Genomic DNA, 25,593 nt, shown 5'->3' with positions numbered 1-25,593 from the left:
GATTATTTTTACTTTAGTACTTCCATTGTGAAAATATTACTATCTTTTAATTATTTTCACAGAACAAAATCTTTTGAGAAGGAAGAATAATTAAACTGAGCAGTTCTTATATATATACAAAATTAAAATAACAGCAATGTAATATTGAAAAAAAGATATTAGTAATTGTGTGACAAAAATTGCAAAACGAATTAATCACACATACAGGATAGAATAATTTTATTTTGGTTATATATTTTATATTGAAAAAATATTTTCTTTCATGTTAATTATAGAATAAATTATTTAAAATAAAGCATTTTGATGCGTGTCTGATAACTGAATGCAGCAGCAATCGGCCATACTGTAATAGCGAATGAATTTTATTTCTTTTCCTGAAAGAAATAATTTTCATAGAAAAAGAAAATAAAAAAAGGGAAGAAATATTAAGAAAGAAATATTTTCTTTCTAATTTCTTATTTAAAGAAATATTTTTCAAATAGTAACTGTAAAATAAATTGCGGGAAAACAGTTTTAATGTAAACATGGAAAAAAAAAAAAAAAAAAAAAACTTAGTTTGCTATTAGATTGTAATGCAAATTAATCATATTATAAATTTAAATAATTAAAATGGTTTATTTCTAAAAGGATTTGAAGTAAGCTTAATTCATTTACTCTTATCTATTACCATTGCTTTCGTGGTATCCCATATCACTCTTTATTTTTTAGCTCTAAATTCCTGCGTTAACTTTCCCATTAAAAAACGAGATTTTCTTTCACATAACACAGCAGCATATTCAGCATGTATTGGTCATAATACTGTTTTGTGCAATTTTTTCGAACTACAAATGCAGCGTGTGAGCTAGTGAAATAATAGGAGAATATTCCTAGAACTTCAGCCAGCGCGCGTTATAAATTTCGTCACTCGGTCTGTACTGCAATTGGTCTAAAGCTCCTTGAAGCCTTGTCCCCTTCCAGTAAAGTTAAATGGACCCACCCGCCCACCAACTGAGGACCACAGAATCAGGACTTAGAAGAGAAGGGCTAGCTCATAGAGCTTTTCCCCCTGAAGCAGAAAGTGAGAAGTGATGACGTAGTCATGATGACGCTGAGCGCGCAGATGCAATTCATAGCTTGGAAATTAGCGTTTTGAACCAGCGTTTAAAATGAGCTGTGTGTGAAAGATAGCTATAATTTGGAAGAAACAATGTTACTGCTTTATGCATTTTAGACTGAACCATTAAAAAATTTAATAATACTTACTCAATTTTAAAATAATTGATAAAATGTGCTACTCTTTTAACATAAAGTTCCGTGGGTTTTTTTTTATTTTTATTTGCAGGTTTTTTTATTTAATGCACGTTTATTTCTTATCATTTCTTTATCTTCATGTTAACTGAGAGAATATTTATACTGCTTCTAAGATAACTATAATATTAGCAGCTGTTTAAATTTACTCAAAAAACAATTTTACATTGACATAGTTTTAAACATATATGACATATATGGCAAAATTTCTGCTAACCTACATTTGATATTTTGCCTAATTGTAAATTTTACATTGTTATAATTCTCTTCCGATTCAATATAATAATAGATATTTTAAAATAATTTTGTAATTTATACTTATATCTATATTACAATTAAATAAATGTATGCAAGATTGTTACCTTAATTTTGACAAAATAGTTTTACTCGGAGTACCTAATACAATTATTTAATTTTTAAAAAGCGTGAGTAAAGGAAGCAGTTCTTTTTATGCCAATTACTTTGATGTTTTACACTATTATATTTTATCTAGAATGCTAATCTAGCACAAAATCTAATCAATAATTAGTTACAAAGGATACAATAAGAATAACTTTAACAAGTACTTAACAAAATTAATTTGTTAAATACTTGTTATTCTTGTTGGTACTATTTTGGTACTATTCATAATACCGAAGATATTATCGATTAACTCATAGAAGTCAGATGTTTTTTTATTTCCTGTGGGGTGGAGTATACCTTTTGCGGTACTTTTTGAAAATAATATTTTCTCTGGAGCGACCTTTTGTCTCTCGTTTCCCTTGACCATAAAATAATTCGGTTTTAGTTTGTGACACAATTTGATTTCTTCTCAATCTCTATTTAAAAACCACTTTAATAATATCAAAATTTAAAACAGTTCCATCTTCTAAAACAAATTCTTTATCTAAAACGCGGTTTTTCAGTCATTTGAGGCAGAGCGCGAAATGAGACCTCTGGTTAAAACAAACTGCACATTTTGAAAAGAACCGAGAACTTGGTCCAGTTTAGAGTCATAGCAGAATTTTCAATCTATATGCATTTCGTCGAAACTGAGAACGCATATTTTTTCTACAGTATACAAATATTCGCCTCTTTCCTTCTTTAGAGTAAGAACATCACTTTGAATTCTCGGACTACATTAAAGTTTAGCGCACCATTTCTTTAATTTGCTAATACTAGGTAAAGATATTCCAATTTTTTTCTTATTTTTTTTTTTTTTTCCAAAAATCATAGCTTTAAGATGACAGAGCTCTGATGACAATGCAACGTGAAATGTCTTCACTAGTCCACCTGATTTTTTCCTTCTTTTTCAGTAATACATTAATCTGCGTCTTTGTAAAAATAGACTTTAGACATTTTTCCTAATTCGGAGGGCCCACTAGCGGCCGAGCAGGTAATGTCGCTGAACACTGGTAGTTCGGTCCGAGGTTCGAATCCCGCGAACGGGCTGGCTGCATGGGTGTTTTCGTGGTTTTCCCCATGTGTAACGTGTATACGAGCCAGTTTCCCTTAGAAAGTCCCCCACGAAAGGCATCCCTCCCCTTAGGCAGATAGCCCTAGTGTGCTTTGCCATAATTAAATACACCAACACTAAAACCTAATTCGGAGGATTTGTGCTTCCCCTCCCCCAAAATTTCGCTATTTTGAGATTTTAATTTCTGATACCAATTTCTGTCTAGATGTCGTCCACCTTCTTTGCCGCTGAACAAACATTCTAAAATTTTTCTTTTCTCTATTTTTCAATACTTTAATACAATTTTCTAAGGATATTATTTTGTTCTTCAAACTATCAATGCATTTTTGTTTATCCTTAAACTTAGGGTATTTAGAAATATCTACATTTTCATTTGTGAGTTTTATTTCAAAATCATTAAAGTTTGATTTATTATTGTCATCATAATTTACTTTCGGCACAGCATTCCACTTTAACATTTTCTTTTTGTGGCTATCCAAACAAGCGATTTTTCATATCATCTTCATAAACACTGCATAGAAAATGTTCGCTGCAGATTTTTCCGCTCTTCACATTAATAGAATCTTGTCTTTGACATTTGTGTATCCATTCTTTCGTCAAAAGCAAAATCTCATTTGGATCCTTTGGTCCCATGAAGTAAAATATCTCATCCTTTCGTACTTTTGTAAATGCACGTTACTACAGCGCAAAAAGCCATATTACGTAAACGATACTTTACAATATAGAATTTAAAATAAAAACTGACTAAAATTACATATATATAAATTATTTTAAATATATACATTATTAGAAAACAGATATATATATGATTAAAATTAATTTGGGATATGTAACCTCTAGAAAATCGTCTCGCAGCTGAATGAAACTGCAGTTTTAAACACGGGAAATCAGAACAGGAGGCATCACAGTGACGTCAGATTACTGCCTGTTAAGTCCCCCCATTAGGCTCGCGTCGGCGAGGAGTCGAACAAAGAAATGAGCTAGCCCTTTCTATTTATCCCTGCCACAGGATGGCTTTCTCCGATACTTTTTTTTTTTAGTAAGTTGGGATGGCTGTCCATACCGGTTCTTTTGAGTCAATATTGTTCGCTCAAGTTGTAGACAGATCCAGTGATCATAGAATAAGCGTCCTCAGGGTCGGTAATGCTGTTGAGATGACAATGATTGACATATCTTATCACTTACGTTAAAACATGTACTATCCATCAATAAATAAATAACTAATTCACACTAGAGTTATTTTTAATTTCTGTGTATTTTCTAGAAGTGACGAAATGAAACACTCGCCTAATGTAGAAACGTAATGAATTATTAGAAAAAAGGAAAGCTCTGCGAGGTACTTTATGACGAGGAATCACCCGATAAATTGACTGGAAGGATGATATACTTATCAACTTGCTTTTACATATAAAAATCTTACATATAGAGATGTTTTTCGAAAATAAACTTTTGAAAACATAAAATTCAGATTTATGTCTGAAATTTCATGAAAAGCAATGTCCTCTAATATTTCTGTAAATAACTTCTGAGAGCATAGATTTTCATTTAGAATATCCCTTTTTTCCTAAGAATTGTTTTTATATGTGTCTAACAAATACGCTTTTTTATAAAGTGGCTGAAAGAACAAAGATCCGTGAAAATAGGTTTAGGAATCATTATTTGTAAAAGGGGTTGTGAATGTGAACGGTATTCGTGGAAAATGTGTCTGCCATTCATAAAAATGACGTCATTACAAAACTGCATGATCTTGGCGGTGGAGTAGTACGGGAAATTAAAAAACGGCCAAGCTTTGTGCGCAACATGTTTGTTTTCAGAAAACTACTTAAACCTGAATTGAAAACTGCAGTGATGTTATTTTTGTTGTTATTCTGAAAAATATTTAAGGACTGTGCGAGGAGTCCTTCAAGTGATTGTCTGAATGTTGTCCTCAATACCCCGTTGTTGCCGTGACTTATCTCACTCGTCTGATGGTAACATCAGAACAAGCCCACGAATTTCATTTTGTCAAGGAATGCAAGACTGGGCCTGTCGTTGGCAAGAGCCTCGAGCACCATTCAGATGATAGTACGACTTTGCTCAGTTTCGCTCTCAGTTTCGATGGAGTATCGGAGACTGTCGGACCATCCCCGGGGGAGGAGGAGTTCGATGGTCTCCCACTCCTCTTCTCCTTCCAGCAACCTCTTGAGAGGACTTTTGGCTCGCCTAATATTTAGAGTGCCTCATGCCATACAGACACTATTCTTTCACAAACATTTACGCCTTCTCCGGTATTCGAACCTGTGCCCTTCGGTGCGACAGCCAGCGTCCCGGTTTCAATCACTATCCCGGTTGGGCGGTCGAATACCTCGTACAAGCATACGCCGTAAATTAAAGCAATATCTAATTATATGTTTTCAGGGACATATATATGGTTTTAATGGGAGAGGTTTGAGACAATGAAAGTCTCACAATAATAATACGTAATTTTGAGTGAAATTTCGTAAATAAAAATTTAAGGTACTTAAACAGATGTATATATATATATATATATATACTATATATATTAAGAAATTAGAAGGTAGTCTGAGTTCAATTTATAAAAGGTACGAAAGTACTAATAAGTTCAAAATTAGCGCTTAGGGCTACTTAATTTTTAAATGAATTTAAAAAGTCAAAATCAAAATCTAACGAAGTTGTAAGAATATTTGGACTCTACCTAATTCTGTTTTCGAAATAATACCTTCTACCTAATTCTGCTTCTGAAAATAATTTTCTTTTGCTATGTATTTCGAATATAGAATTAGGTAGAGTCCAAATATTCTTACAGCTTCGTTAGATTTTGATTTCGACTTTTTAAATAAATAAATAAATAAATAAATAAATAAATATTAATAATAGTTATCTATATATTAATACTGCTTAAAATGTTCTAGTATTCTTTTAGTAATGATTAAATTTAATTATTTTTTAGTAATGTATTACTAAAAAATAATGTTTCTCTTTCTTTCTTCTCTATTAAAATAATATTATTCTATATAAAGAAACATTAACATTTTTATAAAAACCTTTGTTTTTAGCTTGTAGATTAACACTCGCATTAAGAAGTAATTTTTTTCCCCGGTCACGTTCATCTTGACAGCTAGAATTATATTAGCAGGGGGTCGTAGACAGAAAGTGTTGCATTTCTCGCTGTTTTCATACCTGTTAAAATTTCTTCTGCATCATACGACTTTTAGCATTATCCCTATTCTCATTAGTGAGGTTTTAGTTATTTTATCGTCATATTTTTATTGATTTGCTAGAAAAAAGAATTATCTTTATTTCTCCCTTGAAATAGTATACTACACTGTACATTCAAGGCTTAAATTCAGCCAGAACCCGGTTACGCAATGTCCTGGTTTTTGCGTGAAATTGTAATTCCAGTGGGAAACCCCAAATAAGATGAGTTTCCGAATTTATTATCAGTAATTTAACTTAATTTACTCAACTTTATCTTATTTATTTTTGTTCGCCTTTTTTAATAGCTTTCCAGAAGGCTCCGCCACTCTTAATTTTGGAAAGTAAGCCCTGGTCACAAGCACTTCATTTTTGCAAGATTTCAGAGCTGCGCTTTATTAGAAAAATGGTTTCATAGATACAACGATTTCAGACAGCCAAACTATCTAAAAATGCGCATCAGCTAATCTATATCATATATCAAAAGAGGCATTCAGCCAGTGCTTGATCAAGTATCTGTCTGTAGAGCTGGCAAGTGTGTTTGCATCCAAGGATATTACTTCGGAAGCGATTACATAATAATTTTTTATAGTTCAAATAAGGAGTCTGGCAATTATTTTCCGCAAAGTTTATGAACATTCCTAATGAAAAGGTCAATTAGTGTATCACCATCTCGCACGTTTGATATTGCAAGGGCATAAACTGACATCAGCTTTCATATGTTAAACTAGAATTTGATTGCAACTTAAACTGCATGCTTTTTATAGCTTTACTTTTTAATGATATCACTAGTCTATGCAATTCTTAACCCATCTAATGTATATTAGATAAGTTATGAATTACATTATGAGTATAATATATATTGCATTACATTTATGTACTGCGGCACAAAAGAATATTTTATCCCCTGCCTTTTAATTTTAAGACTTGGCTGAATAATTTATTTCAGGAAATCGAATTATTTGACTTCAAGCTTAAAATCATTGATGCTTAGACTACAAAGTATAATTAGAAGATTTAATACGAATATATTTTTATTCATGTTCATTCTACATTGTCGATTTTTAAATACATTTTCAGACGTGTTGTATTTGTCGCATCAATAGCCACGTGATCAGATTTCTGGTATGCCTTTTTCGTGAGCCTATTATTATTTCAAGCAAGTTCTAACAAGGCAATTATTTGACTTCAAAATTTTTTTAAATTCTATTTCGTCTTTATAAAATATAAATTACAAAATATACTACAAGAATCTAAATTTATTAACATCTCCAAATACATATTTTTGATGAACTCAGAATTGCAATCAACTATTTCCAAGCGTTGATGTAATTTCAAACCTCAGATATGTAAACAAATTTTGATCTGACAAGCACAACCGAAGCTTGAGGTTTCAAACATCCCTCTTTCTGGCTAATAGAAAATGTTCGAACAAAGCCAGAAACATAACTTTATCGCTCATCTGCAGATATCCGTAGCATTAAATGTGAAAAACAGCGATATATCGCCAAATCGTACCCGACGCCAAGCACGGGTGACCTGGTTATATGACGCAAGCCAATAACTGACGTCATAAGCAGAAGCCAGCCTCTTGCCCAATTCGGTGTGCCGTCAGCCAATGAGATAGCTAGATAGAGCGCGAAGCACGTGAGCAACTATACACAGCTACCTCAACTCGTCGTTGGAAGAATGCCAGCGAAGTCGCCGCGACGGCAATGGTGTGGTAGAGGCAAGGCTGTACGCTGCAATGCTCGTAACTAAACTTTCGAAGTGGAGAAATCAGACGATTAGGTGGTTGGAGGCATTTTACTTGATTTTTCTTCCCGCTCTTTCCTATGATTGGGCGGGGCGCTTGCCTGGGCCTCAGATCCCGTAACTGGGGCTTCTCGTATATCCTTGTAAAAACAATAATGCTTTCTGTTATAGAACGATATCTTCTTTAAGAAGGCTTTATATTTTCGATAATAAACTTTTAACAATATTCTTAACAAAAAATTTATGGGAGTAGGATATTCAGTAAAATCAGTACCTTATGCCTTGTAGCTTGAGAACTGAGGCAAGTATTTTAATTTTCAGGCAAACTTTCCTCAAATATTTGTTGAAAGTAAGCTAAAAGTAATTGGAAACTACCTGTTGCTCTTGAACAATTATTTTGCATTTGATAATTGATTTGAGATGAAATGTTTAGTTGTTAAAGATGAAATTATTCATCTTTTTCGGAGATCCAAATATATATTTATATATTTTATTATGTATAAGTTAACCGTACATTATTTAAATCTTCGGATATTTTAGCCCTACATATTCCATAGGTTAATTTAAGTGCCAGAATAGAACTGTTTGCACGATATCGTGAAATTCTAGAGAGCTATTCGAGTATGTCATTAGTCATTCATTTTTAAATGAATTTCTATTTAATAAAAAAATGTAAATAAATTATATTGTAATCTTAATTGATGACATGTGAATAGAATAGTTGTAAAGGAGATATATTTAACCCTTTGATATCCAGTACTAAAACCTGAACATGATTTTATATAATGTTAAATTTAAAACTGCTGAAAAATCTAACTAGTAAACTTTTACATTAACTTCTTGACGAATAATTCAGGTGTTGTTATAATAGATTATCACGGTTTTGATTTCTGTCTACAGATAACAATAGTTCTTTTAAAATGAAAAATAATTCAACGCGAAAAGATTTGTTATTGTCTTTCTTGAATGCATTTGATTTAAAATAAAAACCGCACGAAAATTTTCAATTTATCTCTTGCTGTTTTTAAAACAAACTTCTACCATGCAGCACATATATTTACCGAGAACAAAAGCAAAAGATCCGTAACGAACAAACGCGAACAGCATACTACGCCATCTAGTGTCATTTCCGTTTGATAAGGACTATGTAGCCAATTTATGCATGATACGAATCCGTACGAACCTTTTTCGTAATTTATTTGTTGAAAAGAACGATGCAACAGGTGATTTTTTTAAAACATTTTTTTAAAGGGATGAAACTTCTTTACCAATGATCTGCTTCCAACCCACTGGGCCTCACGACCTCTTTTCCCACTTTTTTCTTCTCTTGCTTCGAACCACCCTTTGAAAAAAATATCTTCATAGAAATCTTTTTTTGTTTTGTTTTTGTTTGTTTGTTTGTTTTGCGTTGTTTGTGTTCATATAGGGTTGTTTTCAAAAACTCATTACATTTAGCAAAAAAGCTGTTTGTTCAGCGCTGTAACACATTTAATAATTTCTACCAATTTTATAAACTTGTTGTGTAAAATGATGCTTTATTAAATGTATAATATTTATGTATTATTTCTTTGTCATCATCATAAAAACGAACTGTGAAGAGAGACATTGTTTAAGGTTTTTTAATGTTTGAAAATTTATTTAAGTTATAATCGAAATCTACGAACTAGTAATTACTCTCTCACTCATGTTGATTACACACTATTTTGCTTTAAACTAGTATTCAGAATTCGAAGCAGTACCAGAAGGGTCATTTAACTGAAATTAAAAATACCCAATATGCTATTGCTTCTCATATTATTATTGTTTATTACATCCCATTAATTAGTATGTGCGTTTTATAGTTTAAAAATAATGAACAGTAATATACAAAACAGCAAATTATATAAAAGTATTTAGATTTCATTTCAAAATAAGCAGTAATCGAAAAAGTGTTTAAAAGTTTCAGATGGCCCGTGGGGGGATCGAACCCACGACCTTCGCGTTATTAGCACGACGCTCTAACCAACTGAGCTAACGGGCCTTCGCTTCATCTCTGGCTAATGTGGTACTTAAAAAGTAAGTATTCTTTCTGAATTTTTATTTTTTTAAAAATTATTTTTAAAGCTTAAAGAATAATAATCATACTGTTTCTGGAGAACATGACGTCGAGTCAATAACAAATAGTTTTTGTGTTAGATAAAAAAAAAAAAAAAAATCCCAAATCACACAATCATGGCGAATCTCGCTACAATCACATGCCAACGCAATATTTATTCGCTGCGTTCCCTGCGCGGCATAAGTGGAAAAATTCGCATTTCGAAAACGGAAATCGTGAAGTTTTGGGTTCATATTGTATGTAATAAGGAATTTATAAGTCCCCCCTCTTGTAAAAAATTGAAATTATTCTTGAATTTTAAGTAATCAACTAGAAAATATGAATCATAGGGTTATTAAAAAAACCTATTTCTTCGAAAATATATTTTAAAACTATCCAGATTTTTTTTTACAATGTTGAAACAACAGCGTTCATGTCATAAGATTCCTTAACTATCTATCTATATATATATATACAGAATTCTATTCCTTAACTATATATATATATATATACAGAACTTGAAAGATTTATAATTAATATTTTTAATCATGATTTTTTGTTGTTCTATAAGATTTTCGAATTAAAAGCCTTTTTACAAAAATTTAGGTAGTAAATATTTTTTATTCGATTTTTCTTTTACAATAATATTCTTTTATTGCCCTTTGTTTGAACGTACATATGCACAAATCAAAAACTTATACACCTCAGCTAACTACCAGTTAATCGCATCTACACTCGAGCATTTTGAAACTACAATATCTTTATAGTTTTTTAATTTTTTTCCCCATGAGAAAGATCTGTTCACGTATGCCTGAAATAACTATTCACCTTTTACACGTGGCATTAAATTTAGTGTGATGTTGTTTTAATAATGTGTTAAACGAACGTGCTATTTATTATACTGAATAAGATCTTATCCTGTAGTAATTTTAATGATAATCTCGTGCATACAGCTACACAGTCAGATTTTATTAAAATCGTTAAATACTCTGGGAATTAACGCAAATGTCAGAGAACGAATTATCTACGCCAGAGAACCGATTCAATTTTACGTATATTCACAAACATACTGGAAACTATATAACACGTTTTATCAAAAATTCAGCAATCTTTAATTTATTAATAAAACTAAACAAAATATATAATTCGTTTACATAACACTATAATTAATGTATTTGAAAGTAAATATAATTCTTTTTCATAAAGCTCATCTAACTGAATTTACAAATAAACGTAAATCTTTTCCATCACGTTACAAAAATAGTAAATGAATTCGGCATGTTTTAATGGACGATCACAACCTGTTACATCCAAAATGTCATTGCACGAAAGATAGGTTATACTGAATAACATTTAATATTTTAATGTAATTCTCATATTTGGAAAAACACCTAAGTTCTTCAAGTTCTCGGACAGATTGTTTTCTCAACGCGACTTTCGTGTGACTAGCAAAATAAATATTTTTGGGCCACTTAATTTACAGGACATGTTTACTATAAGCATGGTATGCAAGTGATCCAATTGGGGGAGGGGGGGGAATAATTTTATCTCACCACTACGTCTTGACTAATTTTTATTTATTTACTTATTTATACATTTTTACTAAATAGGCACAAAAATTCCTCTATGGAATTAATTTCTGATGAAACAATATTACAGAAAGTTGCCTCTTGTTTCACATTGTTATTTTGAAGAGTTCATTTTAAATATATGATTTTAGGCTTGGCTAATGAACTTCTGAGGATTAATTCGTAAACTAGTACAACTGTCATAACTGTTAGTTTGAAACAGTTTCAAGGATCAAACAGCAAACTGAACATGAAAATCATATTTCCTCTCCATAAAATTTTTAGTTGCCTCAGAAGTTAGATTGTAAACTGAACTTTTTGATTGCAATTTCTGGTGTATTTGCGCATGTGTGTGTGTGGGGGGGGGAGAGAAGATAATTGCAGTCGCACTTTTCATTACAGTATAATTAGAGATAATCGTACGACTTCTCATAACTGTGTTTTATATACAAGCAACTCCTGTTTTTCGACGATGTGACGATGTGCTTCTGTCTGTCGTTTTCATTTAATATCGGAATTGATATATTCGACACCTAATCTCATCCGTAGACTTCTTTCATGATATTCTTCAGATGTTGAAATCTTGCTTTTTCTTTTATTTACTATAATATATTTACTATACTAATATACAATATACAGTCCGCATGTTTAATATCCAGAACAGCCACTATTTGGAGCGCAGCAGGTAGATGGGATGACAGAGATACAGTAAGGTCCTGGAAAGCGTTCATACTAGAGATGGACAAAACCGTTCTTTTGTGGGATCGGATCAGAACCGTTCGCTCACTGAAATGAATGAATTTGTTTTTTATGACTGAGCGCTCAGTAACAATAACCTAGTTAAAAAAAAAAAGAACCAGGACGAAGGCTGAATCAAGAGCTGTTAGCGAGGTTTCAGCGAAGAGCAAAAAGAATCGAACGAGGAGTATGATCGGAAGCAGTCAGACGCTGATTCCATGAACTGATTTCCTTCCGCTATAGTTTTAAGATTTTCTAAAACAACCTTTTTACACAAAACTAACAATAAAATTCCAGAATACAAATTTTTCAAAAAGTTGGGAAATAAAAAAGATTATTCTCACTTTTAGCATGGGAAAATAAACATTTTTTTCTCTTCTAAAATGGATCCGCACGTTCCTGCCACGGTTCTAGTATGAACACTGTTTCCAACCCTTCGTGAATCAGGTGTTTGCTCACTCAGTTAAGTGATTCAGTTCGTCAACGTGTAACAGATCTCTATTCCTGGCACTTTTCCAACAACAGCTCTCTGTGAACTGTAAGAGAGCTACAATTCCGTTTTCTGGAATCAGAGCAAATCAGCAGAGAGCTCAGTTAAATGAATCGGTTCTTTTAATCAGTTCCGGAGCAGATAGTCCACCTCTATACGAACGTCATGTTAACTGCAGTGCATTTGACTGCAGCCTGGAGGATGCGTGGCGGAGGTTCCATACAGAGAACACCCGATCGAGATGGTCTGATAAGTTCCCGATTGGGTTAAAGCCTAGAGAATTTAGGGGCAAGAGAAGTCTGGTGAAGTCATCTTCGTGCTGTTCCAAGGACATCGTCTCATGCCAGCAAATTCAAAATTGGAGAGAAGAATGATTGTTTTTAACTCATTCAAGCTCTTACTAACTGCGTTTAATTTGTAGTTACATAAAGAGTCATGGAGTTTAGAGTCAGAAATTCAAAAGAAACGAGTTGAGCGCTGTCATATCCTCTTTACTAATGTCCATTCCCTAAGATATGAAGACAGTGCATGCTGGCCAATTTACTGCATCAGTTGGAGAAACGGGGCCTAAGAGGACTTCTCTCTCAGATTATAAGCGAAAACATCATGGAGAAAACATTGCAGGAAGAAAACATCATCATACAAAACATCGTGCAAGAAAAGAAAGCAAACAGAAAGCCTTACAATTCGAAAACATCATCGTAGAAAATATAGCAGTTAAAAATTGCGCTGTTTTAAAACATCTTCGTATAAAATATCATAATTAAGAATAAAATACCTGCAAATCATCACATGATGATAACATCACTGAAATTTCACTACTACTCTTTCCATCATATTCTTTAGGGGCATAATTTCTCTTGAACGTTAAAGCATTGCCCTTATTTTATGAAGACGTTATAATTGTTGTAACTCCTCAAGAAAAAGATCACATAGTCGCAAACTAAATATTTTATTTCTTACTAAGAGACTTTGTTACTAACTTAGAAGCCTTACACAAGTCACACACAAAATATTTTCTCTAGATCGTAGAACGTCTCGTTGTCATGGATACATACAAGATAAAAACGGAATTCTAAAACCGATAACAATGAATATGGATATGCAACTATAATGGAATTTATTATTCAAAGCAGAACAACAAAATTCATATTTAAATAATTTTAATTCTAATGACTGTGGTCTAAGTACTGTGCTCGCATTGTATCTTAGATCTTAGTACTATATATCTTTATATACCGGGTGACCATAATTAAACTCGGTACTGTAGCGCGATCCGTTTGTGAGAATGACGCCACATTTTGTAGGAAGATTAAACAAGACGGGCGACGAAGGATTCTGCGAAAAAACAATAGTTCCAAAAGTCAACGCTAGGGGAATATTTGGCGCTGTGTAATAGAAAATAGAGTGTTAACAAATGCAAATTAATACGGAATAAAATTACCTTTTATTATGGATATGCCTTATGGAATATGGATATGCCTTACAGTACGGTATAGAAAATCTTACGAAAGATTATCAACTTCTATACGTACAAGATCAGCCGTGTACAGGAGTTACTGTACCCCGACCATGATAAGCGATTGACTTTTTCTCTCACCTTTCTTGCCAGAATGGAGGTGAATGATGCTTGGCCGTGGAAAATCTTATGGGGAGACGAGGCCCACTTTTACCTGAATGGAACTGTGAATACCCAGAACTGCCGAATTTGGGATGACAAATCACCGCGTGCAGTCACAGCAATTCCCTTACATTCACCTAAGGTAACTGTTTGCTGTGGGTTCACAGCGAAATTTATCGTAGGTCCATTCTTCTATGCGAACATTACCCCGACAGGACCGGAAACCTGTTCTGTTACCGGAGAGAAATATCGCCACATGTTGAACAGCTCTGTCATTCCGGCACTTCAACAAAGACAATCTGGGCGAAATCATTTTCATGCAAGATGGAGCCCCTCCACACGTTGCTGTACGGGTGCAACAGATGATACGACAGAAATTCACAACAGAAAGAGTCATTAGCCGCTACTTTCCAACTACATGGCCATCTCGGTCGCCTGATCTTACCCCATGCGACTCCTGGCTATGGGGTTACCTTAAGTCCAAGGTCTATCAAGGAGTGGTCCAGGACCTGGCTACGTTGAAGGATAACATATCACGGACTGTACGGGAGATTCCTGCAGACATGTTACTTTCTGCTGTTGTGCATACTGTGCACAGAATGCAATATGTGGTCCACAACAACGGCAGCCACATTGAACCTCATTTGAATGCAAAATAAAAGGTAATTTCCGTATTGATTTGCATTTGTTAACACTCTATTTTCTATTACACAGCGCCAAATATTCCCCTAGCGGTGACTTTTGGAACTAATTTTTTTTCGCGGAATCCTTTGTACCCCGTCTTGTTTAATCTTCCTACAAAATGTGGCGTCATTCTCGCAAATAGATCGCGCTACAGAACACTGTGACCACTGTCAGTTTAATTATGGTCACCCGTTATATAAGCGGCTAAAGTGTGTGCCGCCGATAGTTTATTGTTGCCACTCAGAAAAATGAGTGCGCAAATTAACGTTTCCGCAATTTTTAATTAATATCTCGGCCGATTAAAGTCGTACGAAGATGAGAACGACATCGATGGATTTGGAGAATTTTTTGGAATCCGAGGATACGCGTCTCGAATTTCAACTAGGCGCCGTTCCATAGACATTCGAGAAAAAAAATTTGGCACGTAGCCAAATCCCTCTAATAGGTTAAAACCCAAGAAAGTGGAAAATGTAGAGAAAACGTGGGGGAAAATTAGTTTTTAATTAATATCTCGGCTAATTAAAGTCCCAAGAAGACGCGAATGGTCAAAATGACTTGCCACGGACCTGCGGTATCCAACTGTGTGCTTCGCTAAGCCCGGGAGCCAGCCGTTTCGGAGGAGATGATGTTACTTCACCCCATATATATATATGCGACTTAAGTGTCTGTTTGTCGCCGATAGTTTATTGGTTGCTTGCGTAATTGTACTAGCCAATAGGGTGAAGATGCCACGGCACAGGGTGGCCGTTTCAACTGAGACGTAGAGAATTTCCTGTAAAACTTGCCTTTGCTATGACCATCCATAAGTCTCAGGGCCAAACGCTTAAGCGTGTTGGCCTTTTTGTTACCTGAGCATGCATTTGGACACGGTCAATTTTATATTGCCTGTTCAAGAGTTCGTGAAAGAACGGACGTAAAATTAAAAATAATGGATGGTCCTCTGCAAGGCGAGCTTAAAAATGATGGAAAGATCTACACAAGAAATGTTGTGTACAAAGAGATCTTTAACATGTGAATTAACATTTCATTATTTAAATCACCTTTATTTATTGAGCTAGCGGTGGCTCTTAAGAAATGTACCGCCAGTGGTTTCCTTCATTGCACTCTACTTTAAGCAATTAAGAAAATAGAAGAGGGAAACCTCGTGGGGCAGTAAGCAAAGGGGCGTCTTCGCCGCCTGCCCTGGATAATTTAGTTTAAATTAGCAGACACCTTTGCACAAATAATTTTAATTAGAATTTATAATATCTAGAACAGCAGTCATTTCGTATGACGGCTGACGGCCGGGTTTTCTAGTATATATATATTTCTTCTTCTTGGGGATAATTTCTTCTTATTATTTAATAACTTTTATACTTTTATTGCCTTTCTGTGTAGCTTCAGCTCAAATTTTAGTCTTTTTTTTTTTCCTACAAATTTCCTGCTAATTTTAATATATATGTAATAAGATGATTTGGAGTAAGCTGCAACAGATTGACGATGGATCCCACAGTTTTATACACAGAGTATCACATTTTAGATAATGGCATAGTCAGTAGCACGAAAAAGCAAACGAAGCGAGGTAGCATCTTTACTGCAGGAGAGTTGAAGCTAAAAAGATACATTTGCGCAAATAATGAAGGCACACCAAGAGAAGATTTTGGTTTAGATTAGAAAATTTCATGTTCTTCAGTTCTCATGTTTAATACGTAGGTCTTTTGGCGAACAATTTATTACTTTAACTCGTTTTGGTTGTTTCAACTTTGTTTAACATGTAATCTCTGGAAATAGACTTCAAATGTTCTTTACGGCTTTAGCTATTTTTTAACCTCTCCTTTTATTATCATTTTATTTACAACACATGTATTTTATCTTACACAAGCATATATACATAATAGCTCAGTATGCTAACGTTAATATAAATGGTTTTGACATTTGAACAACATACCTATTCTGAAAAGAGAAGATAGCGCCCTTATCTAAGGGATTACATTACTAAGGGATCGAAAGGAATTTAAATTTATTGACCAATAAATTGAGTTTTTGTGTTTCATGGCATCATTGGCAATATTAAAAAAAAAAAAAAAAAAAAAAAAAAAAAAAAAAAAAAAAAAAAAACCCTAGCTTAAATGAAAATATTTAATTCTAGGGATATTAAAAGTGTATCTCCTGGTTCCTTCCTACATGTTCTAACATGGGAGCAGTTCTGCCAGAAGAGGATGTCGGAGTTCCAATCATCGAAATCTCAAAGATGAGTTAAAATCTTCTATAATTTTTTTTTCTTTTGTTCCGAAATGTTATGCGTAAATACGAAGTTCTATGTTTTGACGGAAGTCAATTTGTCTCGGTTGAGACTTAGTTTTGTTTTACTTTATTTAGCTAAGGCAAAAAGTATTATTTTCTTTAAGTATAAAATCTAAGAACAAGCAGTTCCTGTTGGTCGAAAGACTAATTCTGTTATGTTAAAGCCAAAATTTGGCCGAAAGTAAAATAACTTCGTATTCTTGTATTAATGAGAAATTTAGTTTCAGTGCCTCCAGCTTGGCGAAGAAAGCGTGAAGTAAAACTTTATTTTTATCTTATTCATTGTATGGTAAATTGTAAAAATCATACATATTAGAATTTTGTAAATATACGTAAATACTTGAAAGTTATGTAAAAGTAGAATTTAGTCTAGAAGTATAAAATTTTAGATGCTAAAAAAAGTAAATACTCGAAAGAAATGAATTCAAATTTAAGTATTAAACTGTAGATAAAATCATGCTTTAGAGCGAAAGCCTGCATGTCTAAAGATGAATGAGGGGTAAATTAGAATGAATGTGTTTTGTAGGGTTCTCCACCTACACTTGAATTTTAAGAATGTTAAACAAAGCTCATCGAGTTTCAGAATGTCGATTAAGGTGTGTCTATTTGGTCGTTGAATTATAACAAATCATTGTGGTTAGGGGAAGTGTTGTAATACTAAAACACGAATATTCCCGTTTGACACCCCACATGGTGGAGAATCAGCGTAAAGTTAAATTCATGTTTGAATACTTGAATGAATGTGAATTAAGCAGTTAATTGAGGAAAATAAAACGATCAAAAACAAAAACTTTGTCCAGTGTTAAGAAAGTGTAAATTATAATGTATTTAGAAGATACTGATACTTATTCCTTCCAGATGCTGGAAGGAAGAGAAAAGTCTGATTGCTGAAGACCAGGAAAGGTTCCTGTAAGAAGAGATGGTAAAATGATATATCTACAGAAATGTATTCTAATTTTTGAGAAAACAGTTCGTTTTATGTAAACGAGGCTCTTGAATTTTAGTTCAGAATGTGGAAACTTTTCAACAGGTCGTTTCTAGGACCTGCTTCCAAGTTTACCAAATTCTGGTAAAGACGCGAAGACAACACTTTGCCCACTTCCCACTAGAAAGAACGTAAGTTAATTAATGCTTTTTCTGGCATTTTATATCTTCATGTACATTCCCTTTTTTTATTATATATATTTTAAATTTCAATTTTTATTTATTGATTTGTTTTTGCAAAGATTGTATTGTATTTCTTATATTTCGTAATTTTCTAATGTTTAATTTCTTACAAATAGTTTTTAATTAAAATGCATAAACACGAGGGTGTCGGGGGACAATTACTCAAGTAATTTATCAAATTTTACTGCATAAATTGCTTTTTACTCACAATTGAATTAGGGAAAATGCTTAATCAGAATGAGTTCTTTGGGGCTCTGCATTGGTTCTCGATCCCTTCAATTCACGGAAATATTTGGCCTAACTTAAATTGTCAGTTTGGCACCGCCTTATTACTTGAGTAAAGGATGAAACACCTTCGTATTTATTTTCCTTCGTATTTCTTTCTTAATTATTGTTCATTGAACGGGAGGTGGTTTGTTCCCCTTGAAAAGTCAACTAATTTCCGATCATTGGCAATGATTACTTGCTTTTAATTTAATTACTTGTCTTTAATTTAATTTCTTTTTTTGCAATTGAAATTTTGTTATTCATGATTTAATTCAAGTCCCCGTTAAACATTTTTAACAATTTACATTCATGTTACTTTAAAACAATTTTCGGAATTAAACTTCCTACCCATGGGTTCCCTCTTTTTAGATACTTCTACTAAAATTAATATTAGGAAATAATATAATCAATATTTCTTTAGTAAATAAATTATTATTACCTTACTTTGCAGCTATTGCGCAAGTATTAGAATAACTTGTTTTCGAAATAAGTGAATTTAAGATCATACAACATTATATAGTATATATATATTAAGTGTTATAAAAAAGTAAGTTGCAAGCGTTAATCGCGATACACGTTATCATCCGAAAGGCAAACATTTGACATGTTATTTTTGAGCGTTGTTAGGGTTCATACGTTATGTGAAAAATGGTACACTTCCAAAGTGGCCCACCAGCGGTCAGTTGGTAAAGTCGCTGAACCCTGGTAATTTGGTCCGAGGTTCGAATTCTGCGAACGGGTTTGGCTGCATGGGCGTTTTCGTGGTTTTCACCGTGTATAACGTGTATCCGAGCCAGTTTCCTTTATAAAGTCTTTCAGGAAGACATCCCTCCTCTTAGGCAGATAGCTCTCGAATGCTTTGCCATAATGAAATAAACCGTACCAAGCCAAACCACCTCCAAAGTGACTTGATGCAAAAGAGAGAATAAGTTATAAGCGCTACATGCGTTATAAGCGATGCACATCATCGTCCGATAAAGCAAAAATTCGGCAACTTTGTAATATTTTTTAACATTATAAACATTCATGGGTTATAAGCGTTAAAAAATAAGTTACAAACGATGATTGCGTTATAAGCATCATTGATAAATTTTAAATGTTTACAGAATTTTGCAATAATGTCTCTTCTGCAGCATAAAGGCCAACTTCTATATGCACATATTAGGATAGAGAGAATAGCACATCTGGTGCTAATAAATTATTAAACAACCTCATATAATTCCTTTAACAATAATTTTCTAAGAGATAGCTTATTTTTCATAAATAAAATGTAACCGTTCGTTATTGTCGAGAAAATTACATGAACTCTGATTATCAGTCACTGCTGAACAAAGAAATTTATTCATATTTTCTTATTTATACTCAGGAGTGGCCAAGCGATGAAACTGTAGAACATTAATTGTTCCAGCTGGGTTTAAATTCCGGCGAACGAGCCGGCTTCCCGGGTATTGTGTTTTCCACCCTCATGTGTAAAGAGAATAAGAGTCAGTTTCCATTAAAAAGTTCCTCCATAAAGGCATCCCTTCCCTTCGGCAGATAGCCCTCGAGTGCTTGGCCGTAATTCAAATAACTCTAATTCAATCCTTTCCTATACACTTATAAGAAAAAGGCATTTGTCATTGTTAAAATAACTGTAGATAAATCACCGTAAGATTTTCAAACGGGGGGGGGAAATCATGTTATGGCTGTTGTATATAGTTTTTTTCTATTGTTTTAAAACTGGTAGTTACTGGAAATAACTAAAATTAATTCTGTGTCGATGTCCTACTGGATATATATTTCGAAATCCTTTTATACGTTAACTTAATTCATTCCCTGGGTTTATGCAACGCTTAAGATGTACATTAGTGAAGCAAAATTAAATTCGCAGTGCAAAAGACTCATAGAAAGGGCAACAAGAACAGCTGCACTCTTTCCACCAGATCCTGAAGATGTAGGTTACTTTTAGCGGAGTGCCTCAGGCAGTGTCGCTAGTGCGTTGTGATCGCAGGTTGAAGGTCAAGACGAGTAGTACGAAGGTCATTCATTCCACTGCGCGACCGGCTTCTGAGATTGAAGCCGAAATAAAGACGCGGGGGAGGCAAGGAACAAAATGTCACTCCAGCGCAAATTAACACCTAGAAAGAAAGATTTAATAAATCTCTCCTTTCATTATTTTTAATTCAATAGCGCTTTTCCCCGTACATAATAAAAAGTAAAATGATTTAATTATTTTCATTAATAAATCAGTCAAGGAACTTCTAATACGTCAAAATAAACTGAGCAGGGAACTTTGATTTTTAATGAAAACACTACAAGCATGTAGGTAGAAAATATCTGCGATAAGTGAATGAAGGAGCGAGCGCTTCATAAGAAACGGATGTAATGCGTTTATTTGCCTTCTTTAACGTTTTAGAATAAAAATGGCGTGGGCTTAAGAAAGGATTCCGGGAAAGTGTTTACCAGAAACGTTCGAACGAAAAGCATCGAACTCGTAGGCGATAAAAAAGTTTACAGTGGCACAAAATTGAATTTTACTATTTAAAAAAATAAATAAACAAAATGTCTGAATTACACTAGTCTTCTATCTTTTTACGAAATGAATCATTTAATGAAAAAAATTCTGGGGAAAAAGGAATATTTTTATAAGCGTAAAAATGCGTAAAACAAATGCGTAAAAAAGACCAAAACAAAGACACACGTACTAATTCAGAAGTCAAACGATAAAAATCAGCAAATTAACGCTGATTAACAGAAACGTTCGAAATTAAAAATTAACTCTGAAAATTAACGCTGATTTTTGTTGTTTGACTTCTGAATTAGTACTTATTCGGCGTGTTATTGTGTCTTAAAGACGCGCGGTTTTACACATCCCACTATTAAATTTTGATTCTGTTTAAAATTAAACAAATTTTGAAAAATTAAGAAATGTTATGATAAAGGGCGGGATCTGAATTTTTTTAATCATGCTTTAAAGCTAAAAAGGAAATAGCCGTTTTGCAGTAAAAATTCACTCAAGATTGATTCAGATTTTCAATCAAAGGAATGATACCTTAGAACAGCGTTTCTTAACTTTTCACTAACGCGTGCCATCTAAATAAAAATTGAAAAACTTTAGTGCCACCACTACATTTTAAAATAATTATTTTCCAATTTCTCAATAAAAATATTAAAAAAAAAAAAAGACTCGGGTACTAAAATTGCCTACTCCCTTAAAGGTAAAGTAGACATCTTTGCTGAACATCTGGAAAAACAATCTACTCCAAATATGGAACCCATGAACCGGACTTTTAAAGATGTGCTCTAAAGCTATGTTCACTCCTGGCTCCATTCTCCATCGGCTCATAATATTCCAAGACTTACTACCCCCAATGGAAATTACAAATATAATTAGATATCTTAACATCAAAAAAGCTCCAGGAAATGATCAAATTACCAACAAAATGCCTCGTAACTTGCCTAGAAATCTTATCAGTAAATTTGCCAGGATTCTTAACGCTTGTTTCACACTTAATTATTTCCTGACCTCTGGAAACAAGCAAAGATCTTTCTTCTTCCCAAACCGGGTAAAGATGTGACCAAACCTGACGGCTATCCTCCAATCAGTCTGTTATCCAGTCTGGGAAAAAATTACAAACGCCTAATACTTACGAGGTTAGAGCCATATTTTCATCTTTTACCTAACGATCACTACGCTCGCCAACTTGTGAGACAACGCTTAGTACAACTCGCCAACTTGTGAGAAATGTAGAATTCGTCGGATCTGCATTCCACAATAAGCAAAGTGTTGCGCTCCTTTTGCTGGACGTGGCAAAAGCGTTTGACCGCGTCTGGCATGAGGCGTTCATCTTCAAGCTTATCAATTTGGGACTTCCTAGAGAGCTTATACTTCTGATCTTCTCCTTTTTACAAAACCGTACATTCTTCGCTGCTCAAGGAAATGAAAAGTCTACTCCAAGACCTATAAGATCTAGCGTCCCGCAAGGCAGTATCCTTGGTCCTGTGCTTTATCTATTCTACATCTCGGACTTTTCCCAGCCTGGTTTGGACAACTACTCTCTTCTAGCATGTTTTGCCGATGATATCGCGATTACCATTATATCTATCAAAGCAAATCACGCTGTCGATAAAATGCAAAACTATCTATACTCAGTTGAAGATTGGTGCACCAATTAGCGAGTGAAAATTAATGATAGTAAATCGCAATTTTTAATCCTCAGCAAAACCAAGAAGCACATAATTTTTAAAGATCTTTTCCTATTTCAAGAACCAGTACCATTGTTCACAAAGGCAAAATACTTAGGCATTATTTTAAATCAACGACTCACTTGATCTAACCATATTAAAAGTGTTAAAAGCTAAGCCATAGGTATCTCGTGTAGATTTCTCCGAGTCATAGGAAAATACTCTAATTTTAGCTTCCGTACCAAGAGGCACATCTACACTGCCTGCATTAGGCCAATTCTCTGCTATGCAGCTCCTACACGGAATACGGCTACTCAAAATCAACTACACCAACTGCAAGTCGTACAGAATAAATTTTTGCGTATTATTACTGATTTCCACTATCTTATTCGAAATGAACTTTTGCACAGAGACTTAAAACTTGAGACTATTCCAGAATATATCAAAAGAACCAATGAAAAATTCTTCACCAAAGCTGTAAAATGCGACTTCGTGAATTATTCTCAAGTTTTTAATTATGAAGTTCTTTCTGAAGATAGAAGCATCCGGCCACTAGCAGCTCCAACTTTCATGGGTGAAGACAATTTAATCACTTAGCTCGTCAATTGGTAGCTGTCTATACTTCCAATCCATCTGATTATTGCTTTGTTGTTTCTAAGCTGTTTGGAAGTAGTTCTTTGGAAGTTGTTGTGACTGAAGTTGTATTGTATTGTACGTAGAACTGTTGCATTAGTTGTGTTGTAATTTCGTAGTCCTGACTCCTGTAGTATTGTTGTATTGAAGTTGTGTTGTATTTTTCGTAGAATAGATTGCTGTAGAATTGTTGTCTTAGAGTTTAGTCATTGTTGCCAGTTTTGTATATTGTATTTCTCTAGTTATTGTCATTGAACCTGCATTGTCTTAGGATCCTTATGGAAAACTAATCTCTCTCGTCACCTTTGAGAACTTGTCAGATACTTTGGCCTTGTTCCTTTTTGTTACTTCTTTCCTTTTCCTTTACTCCGTTTTCTCTTCAGAGATAGTCTCCACGTCCAAAATTCTATATGTCATGTGCCCTAGGGTTTAAATTCACGAACCGGTAACGGTGCGCTGTGCAATAGTTCGGTTATATTATCGGTCTAAGTCTAAAAAAAAAAAAAAAAAAAAAGACATATTTTGCCATTTGACCAACCTATTGGCTATTTGTATTCAATATGCACACATAAAAATATTAGATTAAAAATTTATTACAATTTTAATTATCAAAATTAAGGTATAATACTTTAATTCTAAAATTTAGTGGAAAATTTGGGCCTGTTTACCATCGATCAATTTCTTTATATCTGGTCTTAATTTACTTAATTTTAACCGTAAATTAAGCTCCATTTTTAATTTTGTTCTGTACTTATTTCTCAAACCACGAAAGAAATTCCTTGTTCACACAAATAGATTGAGCAAAAGGGTAATAAAAATTTAATAGCTTTATTTTAAATGCCTTTCAATTCTTTTTGACATAATGGTAGATTTTTTTTAGAATCCAGATATCTGGTAATTTTTCTGTGGTCATCTGCGGTGGTAGGGAAAATCTTTAAAAATTCACCATTAACTGTGCCTGCGAAGTCACGTTTAGCTTTTTTTTAAAAAATATTTTAAGAAAATCATTATATTTGGCCTCAGGTTTTACCATTATTGGTCTCACCTTTGGAGGCTGGACAAGATTAATATCATTACTAGATCCAGTTTGGGTATTCATAGAATCATCTAATGTTTAGACATCATCAGAATCATTATTATTAACGTTATTGCATGACAATTTCTCAAATTTGTTAGTCAGAGATGGTACTATATTTAGATCGTTCGAGAGCATAGCAAATGGCTGCTTGCAGAGCAGTCAATTCCGCTTGGAACACAGAATTTTGTGCTCCTAGGCATTTTTTTCAACTATGAGTCATATTACTCTTTACCATTACACAGTAGCTGCTTCCCTTCCGCGTTCCGTTTTCGAACCGTCCGTGTACATGGTCATATCATACTCTTCGTGCAGAGTAGTTTGAGGGCTCAGTCTTTCCAGGTCAAAGCTCGCCGAATGGCACCAATCAATTGTATTGTGTTTTTAGTAGTCTGTATATTATTTTATTACTATTTTGTTGGTATTACTATTTATTTATTACTATTTTGTTGGTACTACAAAGCACAGTGTTAAAATAAATTTTTAGATTGGAGGCAGATCCCGAAGAACAGGAAATTGTCTGCTGACAATACCAGTGTTTTCCTTTTTTTAAGAACTCATTTGACAAAATGATACCAAAATATCGCTCGAGGTTCTCTTCTATTTGGTAGAATCCGCATTTTGTTCTTCAACCTTGAAAAAATACATTAGATGGAAAAATTTGTGTATAAATATATACTAATTCTAAAGAAGATTAAAGAGAAATTCACAACTCTTGATTACAAGACGTCAGTAAAATAAGTAAATAAATAATAATATAATTTATTATTTTACATAAATATTGCAGTAATATCGAATAAAAAGGGTAATGAACATAGCTATACTATAACATAGTATTCAAGGAATCGAAACGGAACTCAAAGGAACAAACAACTTTGAGGAAACGAAAGAAGCAAATAATCTCTGCAGGAGCTAGATTTGACAGAATGAATAATGAAGACTCGTCGGAATCAGATCCGTCATGACTCTGAACAGTGTCGGAGTTCCGGAGCGCTGAGAGCTGAGAATCCGAAGAACTAGTTCCTATAATCTACGTACTTAAACAGATCCTCGCACTGCCAAATGGGGGAAAAAGACTCACCCATTTGCAAACAGGGGTGATCAGCTTCGCTGAAATGCGTTGTTTAATTTACTTT

General features: G+C 33.7%; 1 non-coding gene across 1 annotated transcript; it reads right to left on the bottom strand.

Annotated features, from left to right (window-relative positions):
- Positions 1-9,639: 9,639 nt before the first annotated feature.
- TRNAI-AAU (transfer RNA isoleucine (anticodon AAU)) lies at positions 9,640-9,713 on the bottom strand. Its single transcript has one exon. It is a non-coding gene; the product is annotated as a tRNA-Ile (tRNA).
- Positions 9,714-25,593: the final 15,880 nt, after the last annotated feature.

This window comes from Stegodyphus dumicola, chromosome 7 (genome assembly GCF_044657685.1).
Source record: "Stegodyphus dumicola isolate Sdum_Otavi_A_Nest chromosome 7, ASM4465768v1".
Taxonomy (NCBI): domain Eukaryota; kingdom Metazoa; phylum Arthropoda; class Arachnida; order Araneae; family Eresidae; genus Stegodyphus; species Stegodyphus dumicola.
This window is presented reverse-complemented; position numbering and strand designations above follow the sequence as displayed.